Source organism: Podarcis raffonei, chromosome 10 (genome assembly GCF_027172205.1).
Source record: "Podarcis raffonei isolate rPodRaf1 chromosome 10, rPodRaf1.pri, whole genome shotgun sequence".
NCBI classification, from domain to species: Eukaryota; Metazoa; Chordata; class Lepidosauria; order Squamata; family Lacertidae; genus Podarcis; species Podarcis raffonei.
In genome coordinates, this window is record NC_070611.1 from 41,460,101 (window position 1) to 41,485,020 (window position 24,920).

General features: G+C 42.7%; 1 protein-coding gene across 2 annotated transcripts in view; it reads left to right on the forward strand.

Moving 5' to 3' along the window:
• Positions 1-281: 281 nt before the first annotated feature.
• ELK3 (ETS transcription factor ELK3) overlaps positions 282-24,920 on the forward strand; it is a 45,195-nt gene continuing 20,556 nt past the window's right edge. The window contains exon 1 of one of the 2 annotated variants that reach the window (XM_053404994.1): positions 282-659. The gene's annotated coding sequence lies outside the window, so the exon portion shown is untranslated. Of the gene's footprint in view, positions 660-1,937; positions 1,957-24,920 lie in introns of those variants that run through there. The other variant, XM_053404993.1, reaches the window with a different exon arrangement.

The following is a 24,920-nucleotide window of genomic DNA, read 5'->3' on the forward strand; positions in this document are numbered from 1 at the left end:
TATAACTCTGTTAACACAGCATTTAACATACAGATATGTGCATGTGGGGTCTCTCTGCGCGGGTCTGCAAGAACAGTTAAATGACTCCAGCTTGCTGTTATCCCAGCATTTTGGGGGAAAGCTGGTTTATTATTTTTCAGCGAAGCCACCTTATGTTTTTAGTAGCTGTGGCTGATGAGCCAAGTTTGTTGGTCTTGTTTGAAGCTCCTCCCCGGGGGTGCAGAACAGGAAGAGGTGGAGGTCAGAGGGAGCTGCTGGAGTTCCTTGGTTTGTGTGTGCGTCTGAGTGAAGTTGCCATTACCCTTTTACTATGTGTGTGTCTTATATTACAGCAATGCTGCACATCAGTGGCCAAAGAGAGGGGAGAAGGGAGGAAAAGCCTGTTTACACAGACTGCAAACCGCCTGGGGAATAATGCAGGAAAGGAAGTGAGCCGGCTCGCTGTCTGACTGCTCCAACTTCCTGCTCTCTCTCACTCTCGCACACACACCAACCGGGGGGGTGGGGGGTGGAAGAGAGAAAGAAACAAGGGGGGATCAGGATCTCATTACAAGAGCAACAGAGCGTTTTCGAGGACTGTCAGTATGGAAAACGGGGGGATTTTACGCAGCTCCCTTTAAACCTGCGAGGAGAGATCGGAGAAGCCCACCAAACTCCGGGTATGTAAGCTTTTTAAAAGTTGGGCAGAGTTTGGAGGGGGGAGGCAGAAAAGGGCGAGGGGCAGACAGGTGGGAGCAGCATGGGATGGCGCTCAGGCGGTTCCCCCCTCCACCTTCCCTGATAAAAGGCGAAAAGTATCGCGCCACGGGTGGGGGGTGCGGGAGATCCCTGCCCCGCCACAAGGCATCCGGTTGGGGCTGCCGGGGGAGGCGGGAGAAGAGTCCCGGGTGCCGGGAGCTCCAGTGGCAGCTCCAGAAGCCCCAGTTGCAGCTCTTTGCTGCGGGGCAGAAGTGCCATCTGTCGGGGAGGGGGGTTTGGGAAATGTCTGAGAGGGAGCAAAGTGGGTTGTGTGTGGGGCGCGCGGAGCGGGGGGGGGGAGAGAGAGACTGGCGAGACATCGCCCTTTTGGACGGTGCGTGAGAGAGGGAGGGCAATGGGAACTCCCGGGGTGTGGGGGGCAGAAAGGAGTCCCTGGCTTCTGCAGGAGGCGCGCGTTGTGTCAACTGCTTGTTGTGCATATGGCAATGTGGAGGAGTCTCCACCTGCCGTTGACAAAAAAACGCCGGGGGGTGGGGGGCTAAAGATGGGGCTCTCTTCTGCAGCGGGGAAGAGGGGTGTGAGGAGGGGCGTCCAACTTGGCTGGAGAAATGGGAGTCTGGGGGTGCCACTGCGCCTCTCGAAGCGCGCGCGCGCGCGTGGCGGTGGGGAGGGTTCGCCTTATGTTTGGGGAGACGGTGTGGGGGCCAGTGCCTTTGTGAAGCGGGTGAGCTGGAAGGGGCGCGCGCCGCCTGACAGGCTTGAGGAGACGAGAGTTAATTTCTCTCCGAAGGCGCTGCGTCGCCATGAACCACTTTAGGGGTGTGTGAGGGGAGAGGGAAAGAGAGTTTGTATGTGCGCCTTTATGTGTTTCCACAACCTGGGAGCGAGGTGGCGGCGTCCCTGCTCTTGCTGCCACATGGGCCGTTTTATTAAGACAATGAATTTGAGTGTGTGCGCGCAGAAGGAAGGAGTGGGGCGGCGAGGTGGGGTGGGGGGAACCGCACACCAGACTGTAGCCCAGAGGAATTAGAGCAGTTTGCTTAAGGGCAGCGCAAATTGCTGGGGGCTGCAAGGAGAGGAGGAAACGGCCAAGGGGCTTTGGAGGAGGAGGGGGGCAGTGTTGGGAGAGTTTCTGGCTTGTCTGGAAACAGCAAGACTAATTGCCATGCGCTTCCGGTTTGAAACTGGCAGCAGACAACATCTTGAAAATGAGTCACTGCAGCTCACAAAGAAACTCTGTGGTTTTCTCCTTCTCAGGTTTATGTATTTGCTCTTTTACAGTTTCCTTTGTAGTTTTGAGAGAGAGCGAGAGCTGGAGAGTTTCCTTCACTCTCACCCTCTGCCTCCACCAAACCCCCTCCCCACTCCATTTTTATATTTTACACCATCAGTTTAAAAGGGGGGGGGAGAGACTGGAGAGTTGTTTTTGGATCTGGCTGTGCTGAAGGTTAGAGGGACTCTGATGCTGCAGGAGGAAAAAGTTCCCTGAATTTTCCACTGGCTGCAGGAAGAGAGCCCATTTAGTCATGGCTAAGTAATGTCTGCACACACCAACTAATCTCATTAGGAGTTTCCGTTCCCTAACACAGGAGGGTTTTGTGACGCCCTCTCAGCTTTTCTGCCCACTACTGTTGAAAGCGAGACAAGTTACATCTTTATTTAGTCAGGGTGGGGGGTGGGACCTACTTAATTTAATGCAGCATCTTTTTTATCATGTGATCTTGAATGCTTTTTAAATGACAAAGGACACAATGGTTTCATTTTAATGTTCCTAAAATAAGGGCTTTACCCTTTACTTTGCCTTTTTATACTTTTTTATTGGTTTTAGGGCTTTGATGTGTAATATTTGAAAATGGGATCTATTGTATCTTATTATTTTCCGCCTCCTTCCTTCCATCTCTTTTAGTAAATAGAGGATAATAAAATGTTTATCTAAAAGCAAATATATGCTAACTGCATTTGGCCAAATTATCTTGCAACTAATGTGTGCAATTTTGTGATTATTTTAAAATATTATGTGACATTTGCAACTTATTTTTGTATTGAAATAACTTTCGTACCCCAAATGAATCATGCAAATGATTGGAGGCTGTCCTGTCTAGGCCTGAATGCGTCTGTCACATTCCAGTGTACCACTATCAAATTTCTAACTGATGAGGTTACCAGGCATCTGGGAATTTTCCTAGCCATAATTGCATTAATACCCAAAAACATTTTATCCAGGATTGGGACCCTTTGGATACAAATGGAGAATATCAGGATCATTGTGTGTTTGAAAAAAGTGTAATAGGTATTGGTTTATTGCACTTTTATTTTGGTTTTCCCATGTTCCCACAAAACCTGATATGGGATGGCTTAGAAATTCAATAAATTGTAGAATTCCAGGTGGCTGCAGTGGCTAGAAGTGCTTTCTATCAATTGCTGTGGGCATCCGTCTACCTCAGGAGACAATGGAGGAGTGCACCTTTGGGGGTGAAGTCAATTACATTTTCTGTGTTGACTTCACTATTTACCTTTGAGTAGTGGTCTGAGAATTACCATCCAGGCTTCTGTAACTTCAAGGACTGACTGTTGTAGTATTGCTGAACATGGATGCCTTCAAATAATGTTTAGAAGGTCTAGGTGCTGGACAGTGTGATAGCTCAACTCCTTCCAGGTAGGTATGGCCATATTCAACTGGCATTTTGGCACTTTGCTCAATCTTGGGCTGCGAACACCTATGCAAAGTGCTGGGTTTGACCTTTAAAATGGTGCATAGAGTGAATACTTTATCAGTGTCTGCTGTTTTCTGGAGAAGTTATGCTCAGACCCTTACAATCATAGACATTTGATGAGCGGTGGGATGGAGTACTGCTTTTGAATAGTGGTGCATAAACTTCAGAATAGGGACAACCAACTTGGCATCCTCCAGATGTTGTTGGTTGCATTCCAACTCTCATGAGCCATGGTTGACTTGGCCAGTGTTCAGTGACGATGGAAGATGTAGTCCCAACAACATTTGGAGGGTACCAGTTTGGCTCTAGAACATTATTCCCAAAGAAGCACAACTCCAGACAGGTGGTTTTTGCAGGTGTATTCTGCAACATGTCATGATTCAATAATAGTGGTGGATTTATAGAGAACCATCCATATATCATCCCGCTTTTAGGGCCGGACAATATATCAATATATTGTCTTATATCAGTATCCAAGAGCAAATCATGATAACAATTAAAAAAAAAATTACCTGGCAATATATTGTGAATCGTGTGTGTCTTTGTGTGTGATAGTCAAAAAGCATGATACAATGTTACCTTGGTTTAAGAACAACCCTGTTTACGAACCATTCAGTTTACGAACTCCGCAAAACCGGAAGTAGTGTCCCAGTTTGCGAACTTTACCTAGGTCTAAGAACGGAAGCCGAATGGTGGAAGGGCACCACTGGCGGGAGGCCTTATTAGGGAAAGCACACCTCAGTTTAAGAATGGTTTCTGTTTAAGAACAGACTTCCGGAACGTATTAAGTTCGTAAACGGAGGTACCACTGTATTGTGAAAATTGGGAAGCCAATGCTTCTTCCTGTCCTGTGCAGCTGTTGCCATTGCTAACTCTGCCTCAGCTGCTCTTCCATGCCTCCTGTAGCGGCAGCAGCAGACTGACGCAAAATTCGCTCTTTGAGAAACCGTGTGTGCCCTGCAGGGTGGCTTTCTGTCTTAGCTCTCCATCACCCCTGCCTGCCTCCTCAGTGGCATGCAAAAATCATCCTTGGAGATATCGTGTGCACACACATGCGTGCAGCCTAACTCCACCTGAGCGCTCTGTTTCCTGAGCAGGTGGAGCTGAACAGCCTGCAAGCGGGAACTTCCCTCCATCAGAGACGCCAGGCTCTTTCTGAAAGGCAGGCACTAGGCTGGTAAGTGGCTTAGGTAGAAGCGTGGCTTCTGGAATCTGGCGCCCCTTTCCTCCTCCTGTTCTCAAGTAAAAACATAAACTTGGGTAATAGGAAAAAGAAAAACATGCTGCTCAAACATAAGACCCTCTCCTTTTTCGCTGTGCTTGTTCGTTGCAGGTGGGTGTGTGGTTGTCTGTATACACCTAAGCTGATTAGAACTCAGTCAAAATAAAATGTGGTATATCTATACCAGGCTTCTGCAAACTCGGCCTTCCAGATGTTTTTGGCCTACAACACCCATGATCTCTAGCTAGCAAGACCAGTGCTCAGGGATGATGGGAATTGTAGTCTCAAAACATCTGGAGGGCTGAGTTTGAGGAAGCCTGATCTACACCCATATATATCTTCATTCACCATGTTTGTTAGTAGGCATTCAGTAGCTCTGATAAGAAAGAAATATTGGGGGATTTGTTTTGTTTTTGTGAACAGAAATGCTGGTATAATAACATAGTACCATACACACCAGGATTTGACAAAAGACCTCACTACTAACATGTAGGCAAGGAGCTTTTTAACCCTATGACTAGAAATTGTGGGGCAGGCAGGCAGGCAGGGAGGGTATCCTGCCACCTCTTCAGTTTTCAAGATACGCAACAGATGTGGGGAGCAGGACAACAAAACAGAGAAGTGTTTCTGCAGTCCTTTCACATATAGTTTAGCTTGTGTTGCAGTTGGAGTAGGGGTACATGTTTTCAACCACTTAAATCTCAGATTTTCAGCAGTGATGATTTCATTATGCATCAGGAGGGTTTTAATCAGGTCTACTGACACGAAAACACATAAATAAAAATTCTGTACAAATTTTATAATCTGTATGAAATAGACAAATGAAGCATACTTGAATATATTTTCTGGTTTTGTTAATTATGGGAAGGTAGAATGTTGACTCAGGTCAATGTTGAACTCCCAATCAGTATTTATTTATTTATTTATTTATTTATTTATTTATTTATTTGCAACAAAAGCAAATAGATAAAATAGGGTTACTGTACATCCAGAATTCCCCGGGATTTAACAGGCAAAAATAGCACCCAGGGGGAATTTTGGAAAACTGGCAAAATGTCCAGGATTTTGAGATTGAGTTTAAAAAGCTCAACAACTATGAGCTTCCTTAAAAAATCTCAACAACTTTTGTGTTGTGAATTTTACTTCTAGAAATATGGCAACGCTAGATAAAATCATTCACAATAACAAATCATTGCTGCCAGTATCCAAAGCACTCTTTCAGGTAGTGCAAGGATTCCACTGAATAACACTGAAAAAGATGTGTCTTAATCAACCACCTGAAACTATAGAGAGATGGGGCAACATACACCTCAGTAGGGTGAGGAACCCCCACTGTGAAAAGGCCATTTCCTAGGCTCCCACACCACATACCTCATCCTGCATGGGGACCACTAGGAGGGCTTCAACTGTTGGTTATGGGCCAGTCAATATGGAATAAGCCATTTTTACAGATATTTGGATCCCTAGGATCCCCTAGAGAGCCAGTGTGGTGTAGAGGTTAAGAGTGGTGGACTCGTAATCTGGCGAACCGGGTTCGCGTCTCCGCTCCTCCACATGCAGCTGCTGGGTGACCTTGGGCCAGTCACACTTCTTTGAAGTCTCTCAGCCCCACTCACCTCACAGAGTGTTTGTTGTGGGGGAGGAAGGGAAAGGAGATTGTTGGCCGCTTTGAGACTCCTTCGGGTAGTGATAAAGCGGGATATTAAATCCAAACTCTTCCTCTCTTCCTAGGTGTTCAGGGCTTTAATACCTTGCATTGGGCCCAGAAAATAATTGGCATACAACGTAGCTGTTTTTAAAAGAGGGTAATGTTATTGTGGCCTGCTGCTTGTAGGTATTAGCCTGATTGCTGCATTATTTTGTACTAGTTGTAATTTCCATAACATCTTCAGTGGTAGACCCATGTGAAGTGCATTACAGTAGTCCAGTAGAAATCCAGCTGCTTCTTGCAGCATTGCAAATTTTGCCTGGCATTGCACAAGCGCATTTTTAAAATTACCTTTGGAGGCATAAGGACTGCACTCTTCTTGAGTGATTTTTGGCTGGCTGGAATGTGGCCTTGAACTTTGATAATGTTTCTTGCTTGCTGGCATAGATGGAGGATAGAGAGCTGTGCAGATGGGCATAGAAACCTCTGACTTTTACGTCACCTGCAGTGTTAGGAGTATTTTTTAAGCATAAACTGCACAACCACAATCACTTCACACAATTTGGGATTAGAATTTCCTGATTAGAATGCATGGATTTCAGGGAAACCTGAGTCCTATAACAGTTTCCTGCTTGGCAGGGGGTTGGACTTGATGGCCCTTGTGGTCTCTTCCAACTCTATGATTCTATGATTCTATGATCTCATAAATTAAATGGTTCAGGCAGCATTCTTATGGTAAGTCCCATTGATCTTTCTGTAATACATTGTAATACTAAGTAGGCATATATATGATGGACTACCTTTTGTTTATTGGTATTTCTACCAACTTATAAACAAAGGAATTAACTTCAAATATTATTGTTTTTTTCTGTTTTTAAATGAGAACCTGATTTTAATTTGTTCATGATTTAGAATGATGCAGCAGGGCTAGCTAAATGTTTGCTGGCCCAGGACCAAAATATTTAGGAGAGGGCATGCCTACAGAACAGGTATGCATACAGAAACAAGCCCCCTAAAACATGATGCTGTGTGTGGATTGAAGTGACACTTTGAGACTAGGAGGCAAGTGGCTTTGACAGTTGTAGCTAAAGCAGAGGTGAAATAGCATTAGAAAAGTTTTGTATTACGAGATTGGCATGAATCAAGGTAATTCTTATATTAATTTCCTGGTTTGCTTATTTGGATATTCAGATTCATGTGAATGTAAATGATGTAAATGTAAAGGATGTAGATGTACAGTGGTACCTCGGGTTACAAACACCTCGGGTTACAATCACTTCGGGTTACAGACTCCGCTAACCCAGAAGTAGTACCTTGGGTTAAGAACTTTACCTCAGGATGAGAACAGAAATCACGCGGCAGCAGGAGGCCCTATTAGCTAAAGTGGTACCTCAGGTTAAGAACGGTTTTAAGTTAAGAACGGACCTCCGAAACGAATTAAGTTCGTAACCAGAGGTACCACTGTATAGCTGATGTTCGGGGAGGTGGTGGTAGGGTTTGGCAGCATGCCCTCACTTATCCTTACATGTTTGCTTACACCTGAGGAGACTCAGTGTCCACGTAGGGCTAGAGAGATCTGGTACAAATGTAAGAACACTATGAGAATGATCTTTTGAGGAACCTTGCACTTTTGTACCACTGCTGCCTCCTCTCCTTTCTTCTTACCATGAAGCAGTCTCTTTCCTGGTTTTGTGGCAAACCATAGTTTATCATTCTGTCTCAACTGGAAAAACTATTTTATATGATTGCCCTGCAAAACAGGATTGAAAAGCAGAGCTGGATCCTAGTTTCTGGTTCTGATTTATAGGGCAAGCACAACTATATCTTGCGGGTTTGAATGAGATGGCAGAGTATGCTTTGCCTGAAGCAAGGAAAGAAAAGAGGTCATCGCTTCACATGATGGTAGGAGGAAGCAGGTGTGCCTGAAGCTGCTTAAAAGCTGATTCTCGTAACACCAACCATGGTGTGGTGTTATGTCTGGACTACCCGAAACAGGTGGAGTCCTATGCTACTAAGTAGACTATCTGCTCCTAATTATGCATCTTGAAGGCCTAATGTACACGGGATCAGGAAGTGCACAATTTATTCTGATAGATTGCCAAAATGCGAAGAAACCAGCTGCACACTTGTATGTAAAGCATGGTACGTGTAGAAAAAAACCCCAGCTTCTTAAAGAGAAAACTATGTTGTTAAAATAATCAATGTTCTTCAATCCATGTGTGCCACGGTGTGCTAGATAACTATCTTAGAAATAAGAGATGGAAAATAATTTCTCCTTGAAACATAAGGGATGAGACACAAGGCACTTACGTACTGTATATACTACAGTGGTACCTCGGGTTACATACGCTTCAGGTTACATACGCTTCAGGTTACAGACTCTGCTAACCCAGAAATATTACCTCGTGTTAAGAACTTTGCTTCAGGATGAGAACAGAAATCGTGCTCTGGCGGTGCGGTGGCAGCGGGAGGCCCCATTAGCTAAAGTGGTGCTTCAGGTTAAGAATAGACCTCTGGAATGAATTAAGTACTTAACCCAAGGTACCACTGTATAACTTTAGGCTTCTGGGAGCAAAACAAAACAAAAAACAAACCTCCTAGTGTGAGCTCAATGTTATTTTCTTTTCTGATCACAGCTCCTTCCAGGGCATCAGAGACATGCCTGAAAGTCTTCTTTTTTGCAGGGGAGTGAAGTTGATGTAGACCCCAGCTTCTAATTGAAATAGATGTAACCTTGTTTTTAGCAAACCTGATACACCTCATGCTCCATGATTTCCTCAACAATTGTGCAGTCAGTTGTCCTGTAATGTTTCATTCCCTTCTTTGCAATTCTTTAAAAAAAAATAGTTTAACTTACTAAACTATTGTGGTTCCAATTCACCTCTATCAAAACAAATAAGAAAGCAAAACTACCAAATGTCTAAGCTAACTGGGATCCTTTCTATCCCCAGCAATGTGTCGAAATAGAGTGTGGTACAGATGATCTTAGGGCAGCATTCACTTATGCAAGGACTTTTGCTTGTACAACAGGGTTTGCCTCCCTATTGCCCCCTGTATCCCCCCATATTGGGCGGAGCAGTGGTGTAGCTAGCCGCTCGGGTGCCTGGTGCGGGGGCATGTCCTGCAGTTGGGGGCGGGGTGATCTGCCTGTGGGGGCGGGGCGAGCCTCTCCAACGCTTGGAGCCTCTCTGCCACCTCCCCTTCAGTTGTAGGGCAGCTGAGGGAGAGGCAGTAGGCAGACACAAGTCCCACGCTGCCGTTTCAGGCAGCACGGAACCTGCAGGAGCCTAAGCCACCATGTCACTCCTAAAAAGTTTTGTGAGCCCAATTTTTAAAATTGGGAGTGGGTATTGTTATGACTGGCAAACTGGAATGCTTGTGCAGATGGAACAAATGGAAGAACACAATGTTGAATTTCTGCCTCTAGCAGTTTGCCTGTATTGTAAATTCAGTTTTTATAAACTTGCACCACTTCAAAAACACCAGAATAGAGTCCCCTCTGGTTTGTACATTTTTTTACCTATACATTTATCTTTCTTCCAAAAACATCATCACGAGAGAGATGAAGGGGTCCTTTGGACCCCAGAGTTTAATTTTGCTGTAGGGAATTAATTATTAATTAATTGGCTTCATCTTGGTGCAGGAGCAATGCTGTAGTTGTAAAACTTGAAGCAAAGGAGCTCATCATGGCTCAGTAGTTGAGGACATGTTTTGCATGCAAAATGTTCCAGGTTCAATCTCTGGCATCTCCAGTTTGGGCTGGCGGAGACCAGTGCCTGGGGCACCAGAGAGCTCCTGCCAATCTGGGTGGACAACACTGAGCTAAGTAGGGACCAATGCTCCTACGTCCCTTTCAGTACCACCTCCTTAGCCACATCCCCAAGCAGAGTCTTAAGAACACAGGCAGCTGTACTGTTCCACTATAATAGATAAATACATATACAGTGGTACCTCGGGTTACAGACGCTTCAGGTTACAGACTCCGCTAACCCAGAAATAGTACCTCGGGTTAAGAACTTTGCTTCAGGATGAGAACAGAAATCTTGCGGCAGCAGCGGGAGGCTCCATTAGCTAAAGTGGTACTAAGAACAGTTTCAGGTTGAGAACGGACCTCCAGAACGAATTAAGTTATTAACCCGAGGTACCACTGTACTCGCACGCGGATACACCCATATACCAAAGAACAGCAGTACATAGCCTTAATATCCATTTCTTATTTGTAATTTTCTTTTAAAAACAAAGACTCAGTTAGACTACTGGAATACTTCAGATATTTATTCTGAGCTCAGTTTTTCATCTAAGCATTTTTTGCTTCTGTTTGTTTCTCCCATTAACATTATGGGGTCCAATGTGCCCCAACAGCTTTTGTGTGAGACTGTCTTTTAGAATGTGATATGCCAATACATTCCCCCCCTCCCCTGTTAATCTGAGATCATTAAAAAAAAAAATCATAGCTTTTATTTCCAGCCAGAACTTTAAAGGGACTCAGGGAACTCCAATCGCAGATCAACACTGTTAAAAATGATGGGGGACTAACCGATAGAGGGGCCTATATTCAAGAGAAACCTCTGAACCTCCCTCTGGGATATATCAGCATAGAGCAGAATAGTTAAAAACCCCGAGATGTCCTGAAAAATGGACTGGTAAGGGCCTCCATAATTCTTCTATTTACATTTCCTATACTTAATTGTGGTCTCCTTTGGGTTACGGTAATTTGTGTTGGGACTACTCCAGGATACATTTCAACTGATTCATGTCAAAAGTAGCCTGTTTATTTACACTATACACACCCTTCACTTCCGTAAATGCTGACTCATGGCCTAGCTGTAGTGGAGCGCTGAGCACTTTGCAAAGTGGTTCTTTATTTTTGCTTTTGCCACGTTGAATAAGGGCACCGCTTGCCTGCCAGAAAGGTATCTGTTGGCCTTGAGCTCTTCTCTGTCATTGCAAGCCACGCCCAATGCTAGTTACAACAGGCCATGATGACATGCTTGCTCTGAAACGCATACTTTCCCATGCCAACTCTTGGTTTATTCTGCTATTTTCTGCGGTTTGCTCCTTCACTATTTTGCACAATAAACATATCGCATAGATTTGAGTGATGATGCATGTTTGTTTTATTTGAAGCTTTTTTTGCTTTAATGAATCAGCTAGTATTTTGGAGACTTTAGAGAAAGACAAGAGCATATTTGTTCTTAAGAATTTTGTTGAATTATGTATGACTTCAGAATTAGTCATGATTTAGAGTGGAATGTCAAGATGTAGGAACAGGAAGTCAAGCTTACTAAACATTGAAATAAAACACTAAAGCACAAAGTGTTTTAAAATGTATATAGTTTGGATTGTATAGGTTCTTTCTTGAGAACAGGATTAATTTTGACGTTGGGATACACTTTTGCAAAGTATTTGTTCAAGTGCTGACACTTAAAAGCTGTTCCAACTGTTGATGATACTCGTATTTGTATGACGGGAGACAAGGTGGGGACATATGCAGCAGATGGATAAACTCAGGCTAGTGGAAGAGTTATCAAAAACACAAAACTTTTCAACCTGTTCCCATGAACACAAATTAATGGACGTAGGGCTTGTAGCCTGGAAAAAGCTACACACTGACTAATAGTCAATATGGTTCAGTTTATGTACATCCTGTACCAGCAGCACTCTCAACACTACAGAATACTGAAACGCAGCTGAAGGCTAGAACAGGCAGTTGCAGGATGTCTTAGCATCCTGCTGAAAAAGAGAAACAAGGAAATGGAAGACACTCCAAGGAACTGGAAAACAAGTATGGAGCCAACATAAATCCCAATTAGGGTGCTGTGTCTTCCTTCAAGCCCTTCACAGCAGGCACCAGAACTCTAAAGGACGCACATACAATAACCTAGTGTGGAACAAACCAGTGCAATATTCATTTGGCCATAGGTCAGAGAAACCCGTAATACATAGTAATCTGCTTTGAGACATTATGGAATTGCCTTTCTAGGAATGCTTTGAGGAAACACTGGGCATGCATTTGCTGCAAATGATTTAGGTATGAGAAACCCAGGACTTACAAAGCACATCACTACTAGCATATAGTTGGTTTATCTGCAGCTAACTACTATTAGACAAGCACTGAATAATTTATTTTAAAATTTGATTACGTGCATGTGTGTTTGTTTCCTCAATCATGTTTATTTGAGTTTAATGTAAGCTTAGTTGTTTTTCTTTGCACATAATGTACCGGTATTCAGTTTTATACTGTTTTACCCCATGAGCAACTCTGCTGAAACATGCATAGTAAAGCTTCTTGTTAAATCAAATAATGCTTACAAGAGGCTTCTTTTATGCACGAAATGGTGCAGGAATAGATATTTTTCTGAAACCTATATTACATTTTTATAACAAAGGATCTACCTTTTTCTTAAAACTTTGCCCATTAGTGTTACACTACATATTAATACATCTGCAAAACAGACTTCTGTTACAGTGAAGGCTTCTCTTAAATGACAGCGATGACAGTATCGCGCTATAGAATCTGTGCATGCTTATTTATCATCAGTCTGCTCAGCACAGAGTGCTTTTACCCATGTGTGTCAAATCTGCAGTTATTTTGCTATTGTTTTCTAGGTTTTCTAAGACTTAGCTACGCACATAGACACCCATGCAGGGTGAGTGGGGAGTTCATATCCGGCCATTTCTAGAATACTATATGGAAATGATCTACCTGTGACTAGCAGCTGCCTCTCCACTCCTGTGAGCGTGTTGTTGGAATTAATGTCTGTGTATATGTACCTGTATGAGTGCTACAGTGTACGATACCTAAGAAAACACAAATGTTCTCTATATTATGTTTTCAGTGGATTTATACTCCACTCTTTTATCGAGTTCTAAGGTGGCTAACAATCAAATGCAACAAAGCTTAACAGAATAGCAAAGTATGTGGTAATTTGAAAGCCGTACATCAACAAAATAAGCAAATATACCCTGATTTTTACTGTTCTCCCTTTCCTTTCTGATTTTACCTTTCTGAGAATCTTTCTTCAGAAAGAATTTACCATTGTGGAATAGTTAGGCTATGGTAATTTGAAACTTTCACAGTTTATTTTAACTATCTGGAGCACCTTTCCCCAAGGAAACGTGTGGAAAAATTCCTTAGTAATTATTATTTCAAATTAAAACAAATGTTGTTGTTTTTATGGAGGTAGTGCATAAGTATAGTGGCGAAATGCTGAACAACTCAGTCGATCTGATTAATTCTTTGCCAGAGACCTACACAATTTAGGTTGGCAGTATGGATAATATCCAACTAAGTTGTACTCAGAGTAGACCCATTAAAACCAATGGCCTTAAGGTCATTGGTTTCAGTGGGTCTACTGTGGGTATGATTAATGTAGGATATCACTTTATACTGCTAAGTGTAGAAAACTTCAATTCTTTCTCTCAGTTGTACAGCAATATGTCTTTTGTGGGTTGCATTTCCCCATAAAGTAATCAAGCAGCCCTTGTGTTTGTAGAAGCACAAATACCCAGATGAAATCTATGCAAGGAGGGCCTGCCACATCTTGATAAATGCTGGGGAATGTTGCGTAAATGAAACAATCTTAGAAATGATGGAGCAACTCCTGCTTGACCAAAGCACTGTGTGTACATTAGAACCCCATAGAGCTTTGGATCATGGCTGAGGTGCCGCGTGTTATTAGTGCAAAAATGGAAAACAGATAAGGTACCAACAAAGGAAGAATGGCATGTTAAACTGTTGGAATATGCAGAGCTAGCAGGGGTGACCACTAGAATAATAAATCAAAATGATGAAAGATATAAGGAGGACTGGATATTGTTTATTGAATATATGAAAAGTATTATAAGCAAACAATATACCTAGCAGGATGGTAAGATTTTCAGCAGTGTAAAAAATAGCTAACGTTTATAAAAGTGGTTGTGATAGGGTGAATCAAGAGAGCTGGCATGATGTGTAGTGGCCGGAGTGTTGAACTAAGAATGGGGAGATGCAGGTTCAAATATTCATTCAGCCATGAAGCTTACTGGATCACCTTGGGCCAGTCTCTATCTCACAGCCTAGCCTTCCTCTCATATAGAAGGTGTTAAGTTGTGGGTGAACATATCAGACGACACAGTGATTCTTCAGACAGCTCTTGTTTATTCACAGGCCAGAACTGAACAGAACTGAAGGGTTCAGCCAGCCTGCTTATATAGAGCTCCACTACAATGCAACAGTAATAACTTTCTGTAACTATCCAATCACTGGACGTCACTTTCAATTCCTAATTTGCATATGTGGACCTGAGTGAAAACTATCTACAGTATCCCTCTGCCGGCCCAGGGTGAGAACTTCAGTACATAACAGAGGGTTTTTGTGGGGGACCTTGTATGCCACATTGAACTCTGTGGCAGAAAGGTGGGATACAAAAGCAACATAGGAAAAAAATATCCTATTGAGAAGACCATCAGCTGTAGAACCACTTGGTTTTCTTGTGTTCCTTTGCTCAGGAGATCTACATGCATCAAGTCCCCAGAAGTGTTGTGTCCTCTTGTATTTTGTAGTAGTAGCAGGAGTAGTAGTAGGTTTTTTTGGGGGGGGGCGGGCGGCTGGCTCTAGCAACTTGTTAGCATATTCCTAGACCTGTAACCCATGTAAACTCAGGTAAACTCAGTGTTACCTACAATGTTTCCAAGCTCAAACAAAACTTGTAGGACTCAAGGTACTGAATATTTAGAACAATTCCTTTGTGACAGATACCTTATGAAGAAACTAACAGTTTCTTCTGACCTATAAAATATAAACAAAGCTGTAGCCTATGCCCTTTTTCTGTCTGCAGTTGGTGTTTAATGAGAGATTAAACTTCATTTAAAAATTCAGCCAACTAGAATTAGATTCATGTCCAAGCAGCCATGTACAGGTGCCCAAGTGCTTCTGTGTGCTCAGCAGGGCTCTTTGAACTTTCCCTTCTGAATACTGCACCTTGTTCTTCATTGGGCCATATTTCAGAGTGGCCTTTGTACAGGGAGCTATGTTGGAGAGGGAGATTCAGGTGTGTGTGCTCCTGTTCATGCCTGCAAGCACTGCCCATAACATTTTCCATCTCCACCCCTTCTATAGGGAAACAGTGAATGGGTAACACAAACCCAAAGAAAGAGAACCACCAAGGCTCACTTCTTTAATGGAATCTAAGATGGATTTTAGTTTCGCAGTACTAATATAGAGTTATTTGGCTTCTCGCAGTGCAGTCCTAGCCATGTCTACTCAAGTTAAGTTCTGTTGAATTCAATGGGGTTTAGCCCCAGCTAAGTGGGGTGACACATGTTACACCAAACATAGGTGCGAGCTGTCTCTATACAGGTACATCTGCTTGTGTGAAAGAGTATATACATTTGTTGATTTGTTCAGCTCGGCTGTCGTGTACACAGGTACACAGATTGTACACATGTTGAACATTGCATGTAAATCATTGTATGAGTGTACAGCTCAAACTATTTGTGTACACTCGTTCAATCCCAACAGAGGGCTTTGCAGTGGCAGCCAGGAATATAAAACTTAAAATGCTTACACAGGACTTTTCCCTTTACATGCTTTAACAACCCTTGGGTTGAGCTTCCAGTGACATCAGGGATGTTTCTATACTTGAAAAGTACAGCCTACACTGTGTAATATTTCTAGCACTGATGGATAGACTTGTAAAAATGTGTTGCCCCATTTAGCCTGTTTACTGTCAGTATAGCAAGCCACCTTCTGGTGAGAAAAACCATTGGGAGGAGAGTCCAGAAGCAGTGGGGAGAATAGAAGCTTCAAAGTCTATTTGAAGTATAGATTTGTCAGTGAGGAAGGAGTGTAATAAATATTACTTGGGAAACAACTAAGCCAGGGGTCAGCAAACTTTTTCAGCAGGGGGCTGGTCCACTGTCCCTCAGACCTTGTGGGGGGCTGGACTATATTTTGAAAAGAAAAAAAATGAACGAATTCCTGTGCCCCACAAATAACCCAGAGATGCATTTTAAATAAAAGGACACATTCTACTCATGTAAAAACATGCTGATTCCCAGACCATCCACGGACCGGATTGAGAAGGTGATTGGGCCGGATCCGGCCCCCGGGCCTTAGTTTGCCTACCCATGAACTAAGCAGTCGTATACAAGTAGCAGTTACTGGTTTCTGTTTCATCCTGATCACATCTAAGTTTTCCATGTTTAAAGAAGGGGTAGCCATCTCAAGTTTTATGTAAGTCAGCAAAATAATTATCTCTTTGCCACACGGACATGAGAAGAATACAGCAGAGATTCATATGGAAAGAATAAAGATACAGGCTGGCTTTGAACCTGGAACCGAATGCTGTGCCAATATGCCACAGATGCTCACCACATGAGCGGGGCAGGAAGCAAGATGAGCCTGTGCGCATTTTTATTTCCATCCCATGATAGATTCTTGGAACCAGTATAGATTTATGGGCTTTTTGGTTACCCTTTGAAACATCTGAACAGGTTGGATTTTAAAAGCCTTAATGAGGAGGAACTAGCAACATTTCCTTCCTACTGAAGGCAGTTTCCCCAGTCTAGGAAGAATAATCTGTGTGCAGACTCAAGCTTTTATGTGAGGCTTGCATTGCTTGAGGAGACCTGGAATAACAAAGATGCATATAGTAAAAAAAAGAAGCAAACCCTACATTCAGCATCCTATAGGGTGGTATGTAGGGCAATTCTTGCTGGGCTGGGTTTGCATTCACATCTCCTAAGGGATGACTTGTTAAGTGTGTGATTATTTTTGTTAAGTGGTATAACATTTTTATAAATAAAAGTACTGGTGTAGTAAACCTCAGTAGCAAAAACGAACTGATAGGATGCTGTAGAACCAGGACAGTCACACAGACTCCACTACCGCCACCTCCGGGCCAACAGGGATCTGGTACTGTATAGTCAACGTTAACAAGGCTGACCATCTAACTGGGGTGCATTGTTGGAGGTGATATTGCAACAAATACAGCTATTGAAGCTATCAAAATCTTGACTGAAATTATCTGGAGGCAGAAGAATTCAAAAGGTGGTAGGGGAGAAGAAGAAAAAGGAAGAAAAACTAAAAGGAAGATAGCGTGTAGGGGAGAAATGCATAACATTTTGAAATATTAGTGAGCAAATTTCAAGCATGCCTATGAGATTAAGGGAGAGGGGAAATGTTATAGCTAAGAGGAAAGTTGAATAGGGCAAGTTTAAACTGGCAGAAAATATAAGAAAATTTGACAGGTACTTTAATTGTCTTTAAAAGCAGCTCTTCACATTTTGGAACATTGCAGCTTTGGCTATGGCAGGCACCTCAAAAGTCATCCAGTACCTCTTTATATATTAAGTCAAAACTTAGGTTACCCCTAACATTGATGTATATGGTCACATTCTACTCATGTAAAAACACGCTGATTCCTGGACCATCCATGGTCGGGATTTAGAAGGTGATTGGGCCGGATCTGGCCCCCAGGCCTTAGTTTGCCTGCCCATGGTTTAATATCTGCACTAGCTTTTTAAGGACATAGCATGGGATTTTTAAGATTTAAGCCTCATACCTAATCACTCATCTTTTCACAGCAGGTAGCCGTGTTGGTCTGCCATAGTCAAAACAAAAATTTTTTTTCCTTCCAGTAGCACCTTAAAGACCAACTAAGTTAGTTCTTGGTATGAGCTTTCGTGTGCATGCACACTTCTTCAGATACACTTGAAACAGAAGTTGCCAGATCCCTCTATATAGTGAGAAGGTGGGGAGGGGTGTTACTCAGAAGGGTGGTGGGAATGGGTGATTGGCAGATAGCTGTGATGAGCCTGTTGACGACTCTTAACGACTGCAATAGGTCTTACAGGAAAAAGCAAGGGGTGAGAAGGTGAAAAATGGCTTTGTCATGTATAATGAGATAAGAATCCAATGTCTTTGTTCAGACCAGGTCTCTCCATGGTTTTAAGTTTGGTAATGAGTTGCAATTCAGCAGCTTCTCTTTCCAGTCTATTTCTGAAATTCCTTTGTAGTAAAAAGAGCTACTTTGAGATCTTGTATAGAATGTCCTGGGAGATTGAAGTGTTCTCCTACTGGTTTCTCTGTCTTGTGATTCTTGATGTCCGATTTATGTCCGTTTATTCTTTGGCGTAAGGTTTGGCCTGTTTGTCCAATATAGAGAGCTGAAGGACACTGTTGGCATTTGATGGCATATACAATGTTAGACGATGAGCAATTAAATAGTCCCGAGATGGTATGTGTGATGTTGTTGGGGCCAGTAATGGTGTTGTCCGGGTGTATGTGGCAGCAAAGTTGGCATCTGGGTTTATTGCAGGCTCTGGTGCCAGTGTCCGTGTTACGTCTGGTTGTAGTATTATTGTGGGTTAGGAGTTGTTTAAGATTGGGTGGCTGTCTGTAGGCAATGAAAGGTCTTCCTCCCAGAGCTTGAGAAAGAGAACTATCATTGTCCAGGAGAGGTTGTAGATCTCTGATGATGCGTTGTACTGTTTTAACTTGGGAGCTGTATGTGATGACTAGAGGTGTTCTGTTATTTTCTTTTTTGGGTCTGTCTTGCAGCAAGTTCTCTCTGGGTATCTGTCTGGCTCTGTTGATCTGTTGTCTAACTTCATCTGCTGGGTATTTTAGTTCTAAAAAGGTTTGCTGTAGATCTCTTAGGTGAGAGTCTCTGTCTGTAGAATTGGAACAGATACGGCTGTAACGTAGTGCCTGGCTATATACAATGGACTGTTTGGTATGTTTGGGATGGTAGCTAGAGGCATGTAGATATGTTTGTCGGTCAGTTGGTTTACGGTATAAGGTGGTGTCTATGCGCCCATCCTGTATTTTTATAGTAGTGTCCAGAAAATGTATTTCTTGCATAGATTGATTCATTGTTAGGTTGATTGTGGGGTGAAAATCATTGAATTTCTGGTGGAAGGTGTCTAGGGTCTGTTGACCATGTGTCCAGATGATAAAAATATCGTCAATGTATCGCAGGTACAAGAGAGGTTTGAGTGGGTAGGAGTTTAGGAAACGTTGTTCTAAATCTGCCATGAAGATGTTGGCATACTGTGGGGCCATGCGGGTGCCCATTGCTGTGCCGCTGATCTGAAGGAACAGAAAATCACTGATGACCTGTTCCTTCAGATCAGCGGCACAGCAATGGGCACCCGCATGGCCCCACAGTATGCCAACATCTTCATGGCAGATTTAGAACAACGTTTCCTAAACTCCTACCCACTCAAACCTCTCTTGTACCTGCGATACATTGACGATATTTTTATCATCTGGACACATGGTCAACAGACCCTAGACACCTTCCACCAGAAATTCAATGATTTTCACCCCACAATCAACCTAACAATGAATCAATCTATGCAAGAAATACATTTTCTGGACACTACTATAAAAATACAGGATGGGCGCATAGACACCACCTTATACCGTAAACCAACTGACCGACAAACATATCTACATGCCTCTAGCTACCATCCCAAACATACCAAACAGTCCATTGTATATAGCCAGGCACTACGTTACAGCCGTATCTGTTCCAATTCTACAGACAGAGACTCTCACCTAAGAGATCTACAGCAAACCTTTTTAGAACTAAAATACCCAGCAGATGAAGTTAGACAACAGATCAACAGAGCCAGACAGATACCCAGAGAGAACTTGCTGCAAGACAGACCCAAAAAAGAAAATAACAGAACACCTCTAGTCATCACATACAGCTCCCAAGTTAAAACAGTACAACGCATCATCAGAGATCTACAACCTCTCCTGGACAATGATAGTTCTCTTTCTCAAGCTCTGGGAGGAAGACCTTTCATTGCCTACAGACAGCCACCCAATCTTAAACAACTCCTAACCCACAATAATACTACAACCAGACGTAACACGGACACTGGCACCAGAGCCTGCAATAAACCCAGATGCCAACTTTGCTGCCACATACACCCGGACAACACCATTACTGGCCCCAACAACATCACACATACCATCTCGGGACTATTTAATTGCTCATCGTCTAACATTGTATATGCCATCAAATGCCAACAGTGTCCTTCAGCTCTCTATATTGGACAAACAGGCCAAACCTTACGCCAAAGAATAAACGGACATAAATCGGACATCAAGAATCACAAGACAGAGAAACCAGTAGGAGAACACTTCAATCTCCCAGGACATTCTATACAAGATCTCAAAGTAGCTGTTTTACTACAAAGGAATTTCAGAAATAGACTGGAAAGAGAAGCTGCTGAATTGCAACTCATTACCAAACTTAAAACCATGGAGAGACCTGGTCTGAACAAAGACATTGGATTCTTATCTCATTATACATGACAAAGCCATTTTTCACCTTCTCACCCCTTGCTTTTTCCTGTAAGACCTATTGCAGTCGTTAAGAGTCGTCAACAGGCTCATCACAGCTATCTGCCAATCACCCATTCCCACCACCCTTCTGAGTAACACCCCTCCCCACCTTCTCACTATATAGAGGGATCTGGCAACTTCTGTTTCAAGTGTATCTGAAGAAGTGTTGCATGCACACGAAAGCTCATACCAAGAACTAACTTAGTTGGTCTTTAAGGTGCTACTGGAAGGAAAAAATTTTTTTCTTTTCACAGCAGTTTCCCTGAAAGCATACTGTGATGCATACATACATGACTGATAGGCTCTAAAGTGCTACAGGCAATGCATTTAACTTCTGCCTGGAAGAGTTCAGTTCAGCTTGAAAGTTTACTGTCTTGCTTAATCAGTTGCTGCAACAAAAGACACAATATTCCAAATGGCTCTGGAACCTTTCTGTGTTGTTGCTGGTTTTCTGAAGCCATCTTAGAAAACTTAACAGGAGTTGCAAAAAATTCTTAAATGTTTCCACTGGGTGGTGCTGCAGGAATTCCTACCTTTTAACTAATATCTGGCTTTCCCAGAAAGACGCCTCTGAAATATAATAGGAGGAAGTCCTGATTTAGATTATACAGTGTCATCATATTGGGGCGGGGGGGGGCAGGCATGAGGATGCACTGACTGGGAAATGATGCAGTTCTGGGTATGGAAAACAGGATCATCAAATATTGTGTCAGTTACCAGAGAGAGAGAGAGAGAGAGAGAGAGAGAGAGAGAGAGGAAAATTTGCTAAAGCTCAGTGAAATCTATCTTAAAACCTACAAGAGAATTACCGGTTTAGATGAAAATCTGCATTAATAATACAGAGATGTATCTGCCTAGGACTCACTTTACTTTGTTATAAACTTGTTTTTAATGTTATATTTTAAATTGTTGTGTCCTGGGTGGGTAGTAAAATCAAAATATAGTACAGTGGTACCTCGGGTTAAGTATTTAATTCGTTCCGGAGGTTCGTTCTTAACCTAAAACTGTTCTTAACCTGAAGCACCACTTTAGCCAATGGGGCCTCCTGTTGCCGCCACGCCGCCGGAACACGATTTCTGTTCTCATCCTGAAGCAAAGTTCTTAACTCAAGGTACTATTTCTGGGTTAGCGGAGTCTGTAACCTGAAGCGTATGTAACCTGAAGTGTCTGTAACCCAAGGTACCACTGTAGTTATATACTGCACATGTTACACATTTCCTTGCAAGTCCAACTTTTAACAGTTGAATCATACTGTGTGGCCCCTCCTCTTGTATTCTGTAAATCACCATGAACACTGATAGTGGGATGAAGATGACAATTTGAGCCCTCACCCAGCAAAACTCAGTTTCCAGTAAAGAACAAATTCCCTGTGACCTACGATGCTTACATGAAATCTCTCCTTGGATCCACAGACTGCAGTGGAGTTACATGGGAAATGCCCCGTCCCCAAATCAAAATGGTAGCTATTCATTTGTAGTCAGCCATTCAGTGTGAAAATAAATGGTCCCTCTATTTACGTTCCTTTAGGGATCTCATTATTTACCTTAACTATTTATTCACTACTGCAGGCCTTTGCCTTGCACAGGGTGAGAAGGGTGTTGAAAATACCTGAGAAAGTATTATCATATGCCACAGTTTCCCATTCAAAAGAAACTACAGATCACATTGATCACTCCCACTTCCATACTATCAAAGGAAAACCTGTATTTTGGATAGCTGTCGGGTACATGGGCCAGGGGCTTTTAAAGATGCATGTAGCCACAGCAATAGTATTTGCTGCTGCATAAGGTGAGAAAACGCCAGAACAGGAAAGATCCAGGAACCAGCGTGGTCTGAGCAGTCTGCATTGTTGACTTCCTCTTGCCGCAGTAGGAAAGCCCTACCTTTTCCTGGGGATGTGCTTTCCATATGCTTGTGTGAGATTGTATCCAACTGGGAATAGGGGCAGCTGTCTTGTGGACATGTCCTTATTGTGACATATAGATATTATGCAACTGCCACAGGATGCATCACATATATGAAGGTGTTTGTGTGTGTGTATATCTGTGGAAAACACTCCATGCTTATAACAAAGTGAGATTTTGCCCATGAACACTTACGTATGCTCAATAAATCTCTTATTTTTTTAAGGAATCACAAGCCTCTTTGTTAAGTTTACATAAAAAAAATATTTTACAGCATAAGCATCAATCCTACTCAAGAGTAAACCCCACTGAACATATTGGACACAACTAATTTAGATCCATTAATTTACTTGGGTTTGAGTATATATTAACACAAGCCTGTATGTTATTCCCATCTGTTCCAAATTGAACATTTTCATACTAAAAACCTAGTGCAACTCCGTGAAGAAAATGTGCCTTTTTTTTCATTATTCATCCTCATGTCATTTTCCCCATTCTCCACCCCAGCCCAATTTCATCTTTAATGCATAAAATCTGTAAGCCAGATCTGTAAGATCATTTCCTCGGTGCTGGTTTGTCCAGATCAATAAATGTTAAAGGGAGTGGCAAATGCTATTGGAACATCTGGGCATAATATATATTCAAGGAGGAAAGCAAGTGTCTGAGCCATACTTAAAACTATGATTCTCTACTGAGATGCTTCAAGGATGAGAAATAGGAAGTGGTTGGGGAAAACCCAGCATTTCTGCCAGATGGGGAAAACTTATTTACTTAGATAAGTGATCAAACATTCAGCAAAGGACGTTAGGCTGATAATTTATTTTGGGGATGGGGAACCTGTGGCCTTCCAGATGTTGTCAGACTATAATTCCCACCATCCCAGGTCATTGGCCATTGTGGCTGAGGCTGATGGGAATTGGAGTCCAATAATATCTGGAAGACTCCACGTTGGCAACCCCAGATGTGAGACAAGGAAATATATATTAATGGCACAGTTGATTTATTATGTCAAGAGGAAAGGGGGAAAACAAAGTTGGAACAAATTTAACAAAAATGGGTATATACTTTGAGTACTGCAGAAGCAGTACGATATTCAAATACACAACATTCCGCACACACCAATTTATATACAGTGGAACCTTGGTTTTCGAGCGTTTCAGAAGCCAAAGGTTTTGGAAGCCGAACGCCAAAAACCCGGAATTAATTGTTTCCCTTTTCGAATGCGCCTCAGAAGTTGAATGGCTTCTGCTGTGTTTTTTTTTTTCCTCAATGGATTTTGCCAACTGCCCATTGCCCCTCAGTTTTTGAAGATTTCGGAATTCAAACGGCCTTCCAGAACGGATTACATTCAAAAACTGAGGTTCCACTGTAGTTTTATTGTTTATACATATTTTGTCTGAATAACAGAAATGTAAGCATGTATTTTACTGATGTTGTTCTAAAAACATTTTTCCTTCCTCAGGGGATGAGCTTTTTCTAAGCTTGGCTTTTAAGTCTCGGAAACACCCGAGTACATGGTGTTTTTGCATATTGATGCTAAAATAAAGGGGGAAGACATGCTCCATTCAGTTACACATTTGTAAACTTATTCACATTAGGGCTCCATGGAAAATTTGAGTTTCGTTTGATTAGTTTCAAGGTAGTAAAATTATCTGTCCCCCCCCCCCTTATGTAGCCCAAATGAGAATGACAAACTCTGTAGAAGCTGGATTGGCATTTAAGGGGTTAAAAGAAACCTGCGGTGCTTTAGCAAAATAAAGCCAGAGCTGAGATTACAAACAAGGACAGATGTAGAAGGCCAGGTTTCCTCTGGTCCGTTTTCCCCTGTTTCCTGCCTGCAGCCTGCAGAAAAAGAGGAAGCGAAGTGCTAGGGAGAATGTGAAGCTAACAATGCCCTACGTCATTCAGCTGGGGGGGGGGACAGGGGGGAAAGTTCTGCTAGACACAGTCGAGATCGAGCAGCGATAAATGGATATTCACGCACTAATACCCAAGAGCCTTTTCGAGCGCCTGGAAGAGAAAAAAAAGAGTGGAAAGTTGTGTCCTTGGAGAGATGTGCACATACAGACACACACTCACTCATGCACACAGACAGACATTAGCCGTGCACTAGGTAGCTGGAGAAGTCATATTTCCTTTTGCCAATGTGCCTGTAATAATGGCTCATTGCATCAAAGTTAATTTACCTGCCCTGGGCAGATTGGTGGTGGGAGGAGAGTGTCTCCTGCCTCCTCCTTGGAAAAGTTTTGGCTCTAGAACAGGCTTCCTCAAACTCGGCCCTCCAGATGTTTTTGGCCTACAACTCCCATCATCCCTAGCTAGCAGGCCCTGTGGTCAGGGATGATGGGAATTGTAGTCTCAAAACATCTGGAGGGCCGAGGTTGAGGAA